This window comes from Opisthorchis viverrini (genome assembly GCF_000715545.1).
Source record: "Opisthorchis viverrini unplaced genomic scaffold opera_v5_108, whole genome shotgun sequence".
Classification (NCBI taxonomy): domain Eukaryota; kingdom Metazoa; phylum Platyhelminthes; class Trematoda; order Opisthorchiida; family Opisthorchiidae; genus Opisthorchis; species Opisthorchis viverrini.
Genome location: NW_008751766.1, coordinates 1,026,278 through 1,041,799, shown reverse-complemented (window position 1 = coordinate 1,041,799; position 15,522 = coordinate 1,026,278). Strand labels below are relative to the sequence as shown.

General features: G+C 40.7%; 2 protein-coding genes across 2 annotated transcripts in view; one reads left to right on the top strand and one right to left on the bottom strand.

Moving 5' to 3' along the window:
• Positions 1–15,522, top strand: part of T265_05698 (hypothetical protein) — a gene marked incomplete at both ends in the record, with an annotated part of 103,740 nt that overhangs the window by 30,070 nt on the left and 58,148 nt on the right. The gene's annotated exons all lie outside the window — the stretch shown is intronic.
• T265_05697 (hypothetical protein) overlaps positions 1–15,522 on the bottom strand; it is a gene marked incomplete at both ends in the record, with an annotated part of 104,834 nt that overhangs the window by 34,094 nt on the left and 55,218 nt on the right. The gene's annotated exons all lie outside the window — the stretch shown is intronic.

Below are 15,522 nucleotides of genomic sequence, written 5' to 3'. Positions count from 1 at the left end.
CTACCTGAAACTTTTGTTTATTTTAGGGCAGTCAACGTTTTCCACAATTCGCAATTTATCATCCTTAGGCAACATATTTACAGTCGGTGGTGTCTACTGACCTTGAGCATTTGCTCACTCAAGCGAATCGCCATTGTAAATGATTTTCAATAACACAGGAACATATACATTATGCATAGAAATTCTACATTATGAACTGGCAAGCCTGAAAATGCCGCGGATTTCGAGAAATCAATCTTTTTTTGCGAACAGTGAGCGACAATAGGTGTAATATTTGACTTTCCGTCAACTTTATGTTCCACATGAACCCGAATTGCACGAACTTTGACCCATACACTCATTTGAATACCAGTTTGGTTTTGACGGCAGACTTACCTGGAACCCAGCTGAATCCCTCGTTTATGACGCTCCTACGCAACTGGATGTGCTGCGCTAGGCCGCCTCTTGTTTCAGTTGGTATGCTTTTCAAGCTATCGTCATACATTCCATAGTCGTAACACGTCACTCATACGGTACCTGGAAACTTCGACAGCCCACGACCGGTTTTCGTGCTTCTTGGGGCTCATCAGTTGCTGGGTTCGAGTAGAAAAAAGGACTGGTCGAAAATCAGATGCACGAATAGGAAAGTATAAGTATCATTTGATCCCTGATTTGTAGTTATTACTGTCACCCATGCCTAATTAATCTACAAATGACATTAAAATTTGCATGGAAGGTAAGCTTTAAATATGTTAACCGAAAAATATGAAAACACAAAAACGATATACCATATCCGGCGACTTTCTTTTAGCGAAAATCGTCCTTTTTATTCGCTAACATACAATTACAATGCTAAGTACGTGAAAGTGTGAAGGCCATCACTTTTTATTGCGACATCGTCAATCCTTTTCAAAATCTGTATTATACTCTCCGAAAAGTAATGTGACCTTCCATGTCAGATAACAGTGTCGCATATGGTTATTCGAAAGCCCAACTTGATCCATCAACGCTAGCTGCATATGATCATAAGTCTTGGTGGGGATGGAAAAGCAGTTCCCATGTTATACTGATTTCGCGGACCTCAGCTCAGGTCGTGTTGTCTCAACAGATAAGCCTAATACCCGTGCAATCAGATCATGCCGTTTCCAGTCCACACGCACGTTATTCTGGTGTAAAAGACGTGTTTACCGCAAATAATCCATTTTTGACAACATTAAGCAATGCATTCGAAACCATTCAAACCGTCGGGAAAAGAAAACCACCCCCGGGGAACAGCTACAATCGGTGGAAAACGGAGAATAAAGTTGCAAGCTCTTGAATACGAAAGTGAAATGCTCATTTGAATAGAGTTTGATATGCTTATTGTTGCAAGACGTACTTCTGAAGTTTCTATCGGCGTCATTTAAATGAGTCATAATACTGGAAAAATACAATGGAACACTGTAATAATCTCCTACTCATCTTTCGAATATTTGCGGGGGCGAACGCCTCGAACGTCATACGCCTGCTACTCACCGGTTTCCTAAGTAGCATAGGCATATAAACCATCGATTATTGATTCATTCGACTTCACTTTCTTGAATAGGTGGTGCAAAATTGTTACCGGTTTTCATTTATTCGTTTTGAATGGTGTAAACATCTCCTTGATGGCCAACAACAGCGAAATTTCCTTGCCACCATGTACCAACCCTCACGATCCCAATCGAATCCAGGATTCCGAAAATCTTTCCATTTAACATTCGCTTCTATAGGGACATTTGGATCTTCCCGCCTGCTGCCATTTCGTTCTTTCTTGAAACACTACCAAGTTTTCTCGTCTCTCCTCCTCTCACCTGTCTGCCCCAGTAAAAGGTATATAGTTGCCTGCGAACCGATTTCCTGACTAAAAGAAAAACGTGAACAACAGCCATACATAAATATGAATGGAAATTTGCCTATACCGAATCGCATCAAAGCACAACGCTTAAACAACACAATAGGCGGTTTTACTCTGAAACAACCCATTTTGTCGTTTGTTGTTCCTTGATATTTCATCTGTTATGATCCTTAAAACAATCTGTCGGCGTTCGTGAGGTTATCATCCTTATTCATCATATACCGACCTTCTGTAAGTGACCCCTGAACTATTCACTCACAGGGCCGCTGGAATGTTGCCCCGTGGTTTATCACAATTTGATGAATTGCACTTACGCTGATTGTATTTGCTTGTTGATTTTGTACGGCTGCATCCCAGAGCAACCGTGAAATGTGTTCTGTCAAAACCGAACCAAGTTATATGTTTAAGAGCATTCCACAGGTGCAGTCTCCTAACATTCGACGGTCAACTTTCTCCTCAAGCTACGTGACTTCCCGAGCATGACGACTTCTGAATTGCCCGATCTCCAGAATACTAGGGCACCTTTATTTAAGCTTTGTATCGAGGCACGCTGTAAATAACTACAGTCCTTTCTCTCTCCCCATATCCCCAAATCTCTTCCATCCAACAAGGCTTTTGCAGTCTCGCACATTACGAGTCCCTGTCGCTGTCAGTGCGTCAGCTTGATTGATTTCCTAGACTTTTATTCTGAAAACCCAATCAGTCAAATGACTTATGCCACGGTGGCTGTTTGATGATAAAGTCATAATACTGTAGTCGGAGCGCTTAGCGGGCAAGTTTTAATCAAGTATCCTTGGTGGTCAAGTTCTACTCGGGGGATTTGTGACCAGTATCAGTGTGATGTATTTGTCCCAAAAAAGTCTACATTCCACCAAGAGCTGTACGACAGCTGCTGGTCCTGATTGAGAAATGGCTGACCAACTAGGCGACATTATTCGTCTGCCTCAGGAGTTAATCGATTCCCTGCCCCTGATGACGGTGAGCTTCCGATCAGTAATCTCCATCCAAAATGCCCGTTATCTGGAGTGGGGCACTTATGAACGTAGGCAGATACTACAGACAAAATTCATTGGAAGTACAAGCCACTTGGTTGATGGTCCAGTTTGTAATGATTGTCTGTTTCTTGTCCTTTGGACTGAGCGGTTACATTTCATCAATGACGATCGTCAGCTCGGTATGGATTGAATTGTAGCGTTATCATTGCAGTGCAGATGCGATACAATTTCAGCTAGTGACTACTTCTGCTATGACGATTTTTCCCGTTCATCATCGAAAAAGTAGTTCATGGAGTCACCAAAACAAGGAACCGGTCGGTTACTATTCTGAAGAAAACAGCTACATGCGAGCGTGGCAGTTACATTTTGGTTTCACTGGGGAATATTTTTATTGAAATTGCTTAAAAAGTAGTAACCAGTCCCACCTTAGTGGTGATCCCTCCCAGATTTGGTTCCTTTAGAAAGAGACAAATAGGAATCTTTATTTCGCCGATTATTTCAACAAATAATTACATTCACGCGCAAAAAACAGTCAATTTTACATGCTTTCCCTTGCAGTACATTTGCATAGTGACTCTTTAGTGATTTCGTATTGTGAACTGGATTAAAAATTGGTCGCACTGTATACAGAAACAGTCAACTGTTAATCGTGATGGTCTTATTTGATGCAAATAACACTCAAGTGAACTCTTCGTTTATGATTTTTTTTATCGTTCACGCTGCCCCGAATGCGATCTTTTTCCCTTTTGGACTGATATTGGGGGTATTGAAAGATTTCCCTTGCCAAAGTATATCATAATTCATGGGGCCCTCAGTAGAGCACCGTCCTTTTCATCTTTCCTCTTTCGTCAGGTAGACGTAATTCCTGTATTTCTTTCTGTCCAGTGTCGTAATAGAACACTTAGTTGGACATTTGTGAAGGCAGGCGTCCATTTTCAGAACAAGATGGTACTGACTCGTTACCTTAGGTTACGAAATGATCTTGAAGACGTTATTGAGACTGTGCTAACCTGATGAGCTTCAAAAGCGCCGACTAATGTTTGGCTGCTGGAAAGGTTCCATCAGCTCCACACTTAACTACTGTTATGAGAGTAGACTTGTCCGCTTTCTTTTGTAATTTATTAAAAGCTTTTGTAGGGAATCATAGCTCATTTCTGAGCTACCTATACGTGCCACAGAACACAGAAGACCAACTTAGATGATTTTAAGATTAAGTGATAATGTTAGCCAAACTGAAGTTGAAGTTGTTAAATTCTGTTGAGGTTTTGTATTTTTGTTCCTATTCCGCACCCAGCTTTGACAAATTGTCACATGCTTGCAGGCATAAAACACGCTCACTATACTAAGGATCATTCAAGTAATTTTTAGATGGATGAATGTGATGTTAAAAGTAGTGAAGAAAACTTACGGCCACTCTTCTGGTTTATATTTTCAAAGGAAGGAGAAGTTATGCACAAGCAAGGGCGTTACACAGATAATAGAGAACTTCCTTTGAGATGTCCGACGCCACCCGATCATGAGATGTCATACATATGGCTTTTCAATGCGGCCACATGGATGAGTGGCAACCAGTAGTTGGATCTTTTATTGGGAAATATTTTGATTTCGATCCCCCGTTTTCGGAAGTTTTCAACAAAATAAAACGTGACTCATGGGCACAAGGTGATCTCTCTAAAGAAATGTATCCGTAAATAAACTTAATAATTTGACGGTAGGTAGCGCCAGCTGATAACTGCAAAATTGGATTGGGATTAGTCCACTAACGTGATCTGTGATAACTTCATTTGTGACTTTCTCTTGCTAAATTTGCCAATCAAACTCGCTGAGTATGGACCTTACTCATTTTGTACGTATCCATGTATTTTACGAACCCAGATTTGATGTCGATGAAGTGAATGCCAGGAATAGCCCAACCATTTCAACCACCATCAGCGTTGCCGATATCTTTAAAATCACTGTTGTTGCTCCAACAACCGAATGAGCTGAGAAGACTCGTTGTTATATTTTTTACACAAGTTTTCTGATTAGCTTATTGGCAGTAAATCGGCTGGCTGCTGACCTGATCCTCTAACTTGGCTAAAGCGAAGCTTGTCGAACAGATCAGTGACCATCTGCCAAAAGACCAATAAACGCACCTGAGAATCCAATATTCTGAAGGAAGGCTGGCTGGTATATCAAAGGCTTAAGCAGACAAAAATGAGGTTCAAATAAAAAACTTATCATTGTTACAGTTTCTGTACTATGCCAACGCTGAAGCACCCAATATTTGATCTGGGACGTCGTTTTTATCAGTTAATTAAACAACGCAAAGTAGAAGATTGTACATTTTCGAAACTTACGTTTTATTACCTCAACTAATATCTCAGGATTTTATCATTAGAAAATTTGTCTACAGGCCCTCTTGCCCAGCAAATTCCAAAAATAGAATGTCAAATTGCACGCTCTCATTAATGACTTGTGTCGAATCAGTTTGAACTTGGACCGGTGTAGTGGACAGATTAGCCCAATTTGGATGGTACTTGTTAATTTGAGGTAGGGCGTTTGCCATCGCGAAATTTTGTTGAAACTCCTTCCTTTTTGTTTCAGAACGCCCTCATTTGTCATTTGGTATGACTTAATTGTAACACAAAATTACTTGCTGAATGACATTGAATCACATCAAACTCCTGGACAGTGTTCCCTCTACAGCATCTCTGCAACTTAAGTACGAGCGATGAAACACTGCCAGGTAGCCGGAAGGTTGATCGTGTTTTTGCCGCAGAGGTGAATAGGCAAGATCAGTCAGCCTCATGAACCGGGGTATTGGCCAGTTTCGCCCCTCATTTAGGATTGAAAAAAATGCTCGGTTTCTGGTGTTGGAATGCAGTCAAGACAAGAAGTCCTGTGGAAAAAGTTTGATTCGCTTATTTTTCAATTCGAGACACTTGAGAGCACCTTTGATATGTGGTTAGTATCACCACGGAGGATGATCCAAGAACGCTGATCTGCTTGGGCCAAGAAGCTATCACATCTAGCTTGTAGGTTTTCCAATATTCTAAGATTTTCAGGCCTGACAAGACTTCTGGGGTAAAACAGTAAATATAGCCCTATCGTGAATTTATCTGGTGTCTCAGGATTGAGTGTGTTGTTTGATTGAACCGGTCGTCAGTCTGGGGTTCATCTCTTGTAGGACGAGCATTTCCCCCTGAGGAACAGAGAATTCTTCCTCCAAGGATGACGCTTCATCAATAATTAAATCTGATGATTGTCAATCTTCCATTCTGGTTGTTTGGAGACTACCTTAAAAGCCTCAGTATCTTCCAGTGTACTTCGTAGTTCATATATATATATATATATATATATATATATATATATATTAGGGTTGCATTCCCGGCACGTGATTGTACGTAAACCGGTACATGACGCTTTTAAATCAGTTAATGTGATACTTGAAGGCACTGATCTGGCGCATTTTTCGCCAAAGTCTATTGCAGTGGATAAGTTCAGCGACACTTTAATTTACTTGGTACAGCGCTGACTAAAAGATATGCTCTGAAGTCAAAGAAGGATATACCGTGAAAACACGAATTTATGGTATTAGATAGAAGAGGAATTCTTTTAGAATACCTTTCTGAAGGATAATCGACCGTTTCTGAGGTCCTAGTAATTGCCAAGCCTTCGGCTTGGGCCTGACGGGTGTATTATAAAAAAGATTTGGGCATCCATTAGCTTCATAAGTTGGTCGGCGGATTCGTGGTTACGAAGGTAGGAGTCGAGGAGGCAAGACGGCTCAGTGGCACGGCAGCTAGGCACCGAAAGGGTGTTGCTACTGAATGAATAGATGAGAGTCTGGAGAGGGTCATCTGTCTGGTCCATCAAAGTCCATTGGATAAGGAAACTAAACTTTTAGTGTTGCATTGCTTCAAATGACGTTTAAATGGATTAAATGATAATCAAACTTAGCTCAGTGTTCCAGGGGAAAACGTGCGCAGGAGTATTGCACGCTCTGAAGTAGCCTGATGATCATATTCTTCTGCTGCGTCCACAAGGTTTGGCCTTGGGTGAGTGCATTTAATCACTAATCTAATATTTTTTATTTAACGCAACCAAACATCATAGGCATTGTGCTGATGACATGATAGCTATCTACTGAGCGCGTGTTTCTTTCACCCATTCTGTAGCATGCCTCAAAAGTTGTCTTGGTTTTACATTCCGGTTCAAATTTCAGCCTTGCCAAGGCCGTACGAGAGTGGCTTTGTGGCTTTTCAATGGAAACGGTCAATCGTCGAGTTATCTAGCTTGTGTCTTTCCCAAAAAGCATGAGCATAGAAATTCGTTGCTTTTATTCGTTTGATATCCTATTTTCTATTCTTCTTAGGTGGATTTCGGTTTTGGAAATTTCACCATTCAAGCTTGGAGCCGTTAAATTTACGCACACCAGCGGTCCCTAATTGCTTCTCTATGGATAATGAATCCATCAAATTTGCCGAAACAATCGAAACTCAATGGGTCAGTGTGTCATACTTACAAGTACACAAAACTTCAGTGCGTGCTCAAGGTCCTTCAGATAAAACTAACATTATAGTTTCCTGTGATGTAGCACGGAATGTTCACCGCCTAAAAATTCGAGTCCAATGTATGCGGGCCAGCTGGTGCAGCATCTAGTATTAGTTAAGTGCGATAATCAGTTGGTTGGTTGATCGCTACTGATATTCTGGGCCTTCATTAACAGGCGAGGGAAAAATTATTCTGTGTTCCTTCGGTTTGCCCCCTTCGTGGCCTTCTACTGGGCTCACTCACAAGCATCCTCAAATACTATATTTGTCATCATCCATCCAGAGGGAGAATTTACTAATCTAAGCAAACCGAGCCGTGTAAAACTGTCATTCTTACTAGCTCTCAGTTAGACGAACAAGCAAGGAAGAAAATTGTAATGGAAATATTTCTTGATACTAAATGAGTATGACCAACAACAAAGAATGGTCATCAATATCGTTAACAAACAATGCTTGAGTACGTTGCCAAGACTCTTCTAAATTCAGAACGACATGAATCACACTTCCGTGGTCAGTGAGTGTGATAAAGGACCCTAAACCGCATTTGAATGATTCTGGGGCACTCTGAATGTTGATGCACAACTTTGTCTTGCATGCATTTTGGGATCATCTGATCATCAAAAAGCCGTCTGTGTTTGTCAGTACATATCGATCATTTCACAATTGTTGTTCTGGTGGAATATGACTTCTTGGCAAATAAATTGATACTAGCATGCGACATAAAAGGTAACCTGGCAGGATTATATGTGGACCCAATTTTCAACCTCGGTTTCGCAATCAAATTTGATAGAATAACTTGGCCATAGTTCTCCCTGAATATGACAAAACTTACAATCTTCATAGAAACTCTTCAACTTCCTGTACCGGCTTTTGGCTTTTTGCCGACTACGTCTATAGTCCCCAAATTGACGTCAACCTCATTTTTACCTCAGTTGTAAATCGTACAACGAGTAAGGAAATACATCTATATGCAAATAGGGTCGTTGTTTATCGGACCATACCTACCCACAAACCCGGAAGAGAACGAAACAGATAAAAGGCTATCGGGGTTTTCAGTAGCCCCCCAAGTTGTCTCGTGTCAAGGAAAATACCTTGATATCCTGAGTATTGCGCTAAGCAAAACAAAAGGCATCCTTCCAGCGACGTAATCATATCATACATCATATCCAAGAGATTCAGCCGAAACACTCGTTAAAAAGGACTTAACTGGCAAATGAATGTGTCTCATCATAATGCTTCCTTTCGTTTTTATTCTCCATATAAAAACAAGTTTAACGAATCGCTAAGCCTCAAGCACGACGTCTTAGATGCCATTCGTTTAGGAGGAAGATTTGATATCAATCAGGGGGTTATATTCCTTCGATAACACAGACGTCCTAGCTGCTGGTGTCCACTTTGACCACGTTAAAGCACTTGTACACTTGTACACTTTAAGCTTGATCTACTTTGGTAGAAGCTAATATGGGAAGACTGATGAACTTTTCGATATTATTCATGAGGAACATGTTTTGGAAGCCTAAAATCCAAGTCCATCGAAATCCAGAGGCAGTCTTTACATGAGATATTATGATGCAGGATATCACACACAAACGTTTCATTCAAAATTCATGTATGCCCCTGGTTCACAACAGTTTTGTTGTGAAGTTTATTTACAAATACAGCTGCCGAATCATCTAGTGAATCTGACTGCTGCTTGGCATTCAAACGATTTTAGCTGAATAGTCATTAATCATCCTGAAGAACTTGATGGTCATCAAGCCGTGGGCTTTTACCGAAAATTATTAAGTTGTTGGATCACGTTATTAGCTCAGTAATAAATAATCAGTGGTAATAATAAGATAACTCTATTATTTGTTCGCCCACCGACAATTTTGAATGACTCATTAATGACCTATCTATGCTAGACATTATATCCGCATCAAGTTTCAAACCTGACATGTATAACCTATGTGATCGTATTAAAATTACATTGTTTTGTTGACGGTTATCAACCAGAAATTAAGTTTTATTTGTGATAAGCACAACCAATGGCATTCTGGGGACATTTCGGGTCTGAAAATATTTTGTTTGTCTGCTGTATTTTATACGTTCTGACGTTTTGATTTTTCGACATTTGACAGCCCTATCAAAGCAAAACAGATGCAACAGTAAGCAACTTTTACCTATATTCCATTTTGAATCGCCCCTAGAATTCACTGCGTGATTTAAATGTCGCCAAGGATCACCTTCAGTTTGTACTATTTGACGGCCATTGAAACTATATCTCTCATGATTAATATTTATTAAAAACCTGGTGACAAGTTCCGCAAATTTCTGAAGTGTGCTTCTCACGCTTCCTGTTTGATTTGCTTGACTTACTGATGGATACTCACTTGAGAGAAGGAATCCTTTTCGGCAGCTCATGACCCTACATATTCATAGATGAATCTTAGCCAGTCATGACCACAAGTGGAGTGGATAGTTGGATTGTCTGGGGTGAGATCTGGAGTCAGGATCCCGAATGCCGTTCGGTTGGCCTTGTGATAAGTCCTGAACAATGATGGCAGGGTCTAGCATCTTGGGTCATAGTAGGCCGCGAAATTCAACAAGACGGGTTTGAATGAGCAATTCCGACCCGTGGGTTATATTACCCTCGGCTTTTAAGATAGACAGAATTTTAATCTAGGATCTCCACGGTCCCTTAGACCAACGTTTTAAATGGCAGTAAATGAGTTTGAAAATCTATTTAGGGTTCTATACCCACAGTGTGTGCTAGCACCGAATTGCTTTTATTCAAAATAACTGTTTCGGATTTGTTCGATGTACATCTGTACAAAAATGTCACCGGCTGGTGTAGCAAACCTTGCAGGAGCAGGAGAAGTGGGACCAGATAGAGATGGCCCGGCGAGGTGGTTGACTTTTAAGTGTTTATCTGAAATCTTGAAGCCTATGGATTTTATGTGGAGAAAAAACCACTGCTAAACGTCCTGTGTGTCTAAGTTAGTCAGATATTTATCAAGAAGCCTACACTTTTTTTTTACTATGTTAACATATATATGTGGACTCCCTTAGATGTGAGAGATTGTGTGAGAGATATGTGAGAGTGACAACGAGATTTTCAACACTGTATTTATTCAATGCATCCTATTAACCATTTTCGTGAATTTTCAGCGAAACTGCTAACGTGCAACTTAATTATGTGCCAGAAAGGGGTAGATGTGTCATCTTAACGCCACAACTCAATCAACTGATCGCTGCTCTCACTGTTGCACTCCATATGGTGGTCGCTATTAGACAAATGAAGTTGCCTGCCGTATTATCTAAAAATAGATAAATAAGATACGATAAAAGAAAAACCAAAACTCCAAATTTGATGTGAAAACCTATAGGAAATAAAACCTTAGATTTGAGGATAACGTTCAAATCAGAGGAACAGAAAGGATATACATGAACTTAATCTGTTTCTGTCTTAAGGTCAGCCCTGAAGGGCTCAAAAGCACATGTTATAATGAGAAGCTGATGATGGAAAAGTCGTTACGTGAAGGTTCTTGCACTTTTTATATCCAACAGAACTATTACTGGACACATGTTCCGAAATTACCGTTGTGATCATAGGGACAAATCCTGACGTTGATGAGTCTGACTGTGTATAATTAACCTGTAGTGCAAGCAATGATACTAGCTTTGCTAGTGGCAGCTTTAACAGCGAAATAAACTTTATATAGACAAAATATGCAATATGTTGCTGATATCTGTGTTTATGCTTGTGCAACTGAGCAGACTGATAGATGATCTAGTGGCAAGCTTTGATCGGATTGCAGATTTTTTTCAGCGCATTTAAGTAAACCTTGGTAGAGTACGCAACCTTCCCTCCCTTCTCTGCTATGTAGAATATCCATGCACAGGTAGGTCATCATGTATTGCGCTTTCAACATTGCTGGATAACTGGCCCGACTCAGATCCGCGTCAAATTGCTTGGGATTGCCAAATGCATGTACGGAAAACCAACTGAAAAATGCCAGAAAGAACTGAAGGACAGTGATGCTATTCGTGCATAGACTAACAGGGCGTATGTTGCGCATCTCTATGGTATTCGTAGACTGCAAAAAGTTTGTATACTCCTGCGTCTACTTCCGGATGTGCACAATTCGGCGGCACTCCCAAAGGTTGTGAAGGATTAGGGTCACTCTGAGACTGATGGTAAGTGCATAGAAAACTTTAATTTTCTTAGTAGGATGGAAAAGCATTGAATAAAACAACACTGGTACCCCTGGATGCCACGTCACTTTTACTAGCGTGCCTTCATTAAAAAACGCATCAGGAGTAACTGAAACTCCTACTATCTTGTCTCTTGATAAGTCGAAAGGACCAGCATGACACTGCGTGCTGAATTCCCTGTCACCATTCTGAAGGACAGTGATGCTATTCGTGCATAGACTAACAGGGCGTATGTTGCGCATCTCTATGGTATTCGTAGACTGCAAAAAGTTTGTATACTCCTGCGTCTACTTCCGGATGTGCACAATTCGGCGGCACTCCCAAAGGTTGTGAAGGATTAGGGTCACTCTGAGACTGATGGTAAGTGCATAGAAAACTTTAATTTTCTTAGTAGGATGGAAAAGCATTGAATAAAACAACACTGGTACCCCTGGATGCCACGTCACTTTTACTAGCGTGCCTTCATTAAAAAACGCATCAGGAGTAACTGAAACTCCTACTATCTTGTCTCTTGATAAGTCGAAAGGACCAGCATGACACTGCGTGCTGAATTCCCTGTCACCATTAAACGGAGCCTTTCACAGACACATGGACGGAGTAGCCGCAACCTATCCATTTATTTTACCATTTGCAACTGGATATGGGTCTAAATAATAATACCACAGAATGGATAAAAATTCAATTCTGACTCTTGCGACAAAAAATGTTGACAGCACTTTTTCGACCAGACATTTAGTTTGTCCAGCTTTGTCGGGACACATCTAAATGCCCCATTAACTTGTGGAATACAACGGGAAAACTATAATCCTTTCCTGATTAGTTGATAACTCGAACACACAACAACTATGTTAGGCAAAGCACATACCACGAAACCCATATAGATTTAGAACTACACATTTTATGATGACTTCATCTTACTCGGGTCCAGGGGAATATTGGTGCATGTAACAGAGCTAGAAAGACTGGTCCGCAGGACACATTGGCTGGGGCAAAATGATTTGTCCTGAATTGTTTATGAAAGAAGATGCCTGGACAGATACATGGAAAAAACATGCAACCAAGGTTTTCCAACATACTGGCGAAAACATGCCTTAAAAATATGTACACATCTGCTCGCTGCGCAAAGAAGATCCGGCTATTGAGATTCTGGCCTGACAGTTCAAAGGAACTTTTGAAACGTCATTCATTACGCGGAATTTTAGAGCATATTTTATTTCAATAGTGATCATTTGTGGGTTTATCAATTTATTCATTGTCAATGAAACACGCAGCTACTTAAATTTTGTCTACACACATTTCGGCGGATACTGTCAAAAGGCAGTATTGAAAGTTTTATTCAGTTTTATTCATTGCATTAGCATTCACATCACATCATCTAAATAGCCATCTACTCACTCGTTTGAAGCTATCATTCTGGTTAACTAAAACTTGATCGGTTTGTCTAGAGGACGCATGGCGCTACCTGATAGGGAATTCTTAACAGGCTGTGGGATGCGATTTGTGAAATCAAATATCTGGTGATGGAAGAAACACTGTGGATGGACGTTCTCACGCTCTCCGCTCAGTTACCTCAAATAATACTGAAAGGGTGATAAGTTTCAGAAGTAGCTGAGTTCCCAGCGTAAGTGGACAGTTCGATCCCCTTAGATATAAGGTTAAATTTTGGTAAGTCGTCTTACAAGAAACAATAATTGTCCATTGAATCTTTTGGTCAAGTTAATTTGAACTGAATTACTTGGATGCAGACGTAGTGACAAACATAACGATACACAAGGTACAGTGAAGACATTGAAGTGCCCAAAAATACGTTATGGTACCCTTTCGAAAGTTTCGACTATGCTCACTCTTTGACCTTTTCAGGTTTACATGTGTGTCTCGGTGACATCCACGATTTCCCTGGTTTTATGTGGTAGTGAAAAGAGAGTATTGTGACCCCTGCCCTACAGGACTGCTTTTTGTATGTGGTCACTTATGACCAACAGTTGAAATGCACACAAATTCGGGCTGGAGTTTCGTGCTACTCTTTTGTGGCATTATCTGTCTGAATGTCAGTATGGCTGCTCCACTGGAACCCTTCTGCCATACTTCCACACCAAGCAACCAATATACTGGAATCATCGTCTTTATGGCACGTCAGAGCATGCCCAAAACATGTTCCAGTGGACTTATGTGAGCAGTGCAACCATGTCACCAAACTGGTATTTTTCCCTCTGTTCAATGTCCTCTGAAAGCGACTTTTATGAAAAATCAGTTTACCGAAATTGCAGTGGTGCTTCAGGCAAAAGTCCGAGTGGCTAACGCATTTAGGTGTTTTAAGTATATAAAAAGGTGAACATGTGGAGCTTTTGACTCTCTAACTTTGTGGAGGTAGCCCCTGTAGAACAACTTTAATCACAAATCTTATGCAAAAACATAAGTACACCAATTACAGCCGGCACGTAGGGTCAGTGCAAATGACGTCAAACAATGTGGGCTCATGCTCTATGGCTAATCTCCTAACCTTTTTCATTCTCATTGTTCCTTTGAGTAACCACCTTCCACTTTTCAAAAAATAATAAGAAAAATGGAAAATGAGATTAGGATTTGATGGCACTGGAACTAGAGAACGCGGCTACTTAGCATAGTCTGGCAAGTGTGCTGATGACTGAAAAATATGGATTCCCCATCGTCAGTGAGAGCTTTCACGTACTTCATACCCAGGTTGATGCATTTGCTAACCTTTCTAAGTTGTATGGTCAAAGCTGTCGTTGACCAACCACCGGTCTTTTTGAGCTTGACTAGGGCTTCTTGGTTGCTCTTTCTTTATTGGAGTGTTATGTCCAAGCCGGTCTACAAATACAGTGTGCTATTTATAAGAGTGCACTTTTGCGCCCATCACCGATAAACCTACCTAGTAGGAGCCAGCTGGTGGAGTCCAACACGAGAGCATTTTGTACATTTTTGAATCCAAGTATTGTACGGATGACAAGCCAGTACCACAAATTTTGTCTTCGGCAAACAGATTTACACTGTTTCGAACCTAATTCGATGGTGCGAGTATTTTGAGGGAAACGTGGTTTCGCCTAATCTGTAAATTACCTTCGCCACAACATAAATTAAGAGCGTAAATCAACTTCAGAGTGCGAACTTTTCGACGGTCGTAGGTAAACACGTCTTTGAGTAGAGCATCAGAGTAGTACCTGTCAGGCCTTGCAGCGGAATTTTACATTCTAAAGGCTCGAAGTACACCTGACAAAACTCATTCTCCCTAACAGGTCATTTACATTACTTTTGAATGAAGAGAAGTAGCGATAAACTTGCACTCAACGTCACCAAACATTTCCTCCGTAGGAGGCTCTACACAAGTGATCTTTGAGCCTTCACTATTATGACGGCAATAACGGACTTAGAAAAGAAGGATTAGGACTGGTGTAATTGGTGGTTCTCACGCTAAGTGAAGAAAACTTTAGAATACGGCTGTATGCGTAAAACTGCGAGTGTAGGACCTCTAGTGTGGAGCGGATTCTAGGATTTTTCACCCTTGATTTTCCGTTCATATTGCTCTTGGAATTGGTTACTTGGAAAGGAAAGGTTTGATACTCTTTCCAACGTTTTTGTGGCGCTGAAAAAGGTTATAGTGAAGCCATTTCTTGAATCATTCATTCATTTAGTGAACTTCGTACTATATTAAACCTAGAATTTCGTATTTCTCAATGCATAGTTAGTGATGGTCTCCTGGTACTGGTGCTAACGTATGGGTCTGCTGCATATTCATCCCTTCATTACAGCCTTGGGCACAATAGCGTAAGGCAAGACCAAAGGGTTCACGAATCCGATGCAATCTCAGCGCTTCACGGCGATAAAATCTCATGCTGCTTGCTTAATAATGAAATTCTGAGCAAGTCGAAGCCTCTTATTAGTAGTTTTGGCTTGCTTGCGCAGCCAAATATAAGAACATCCG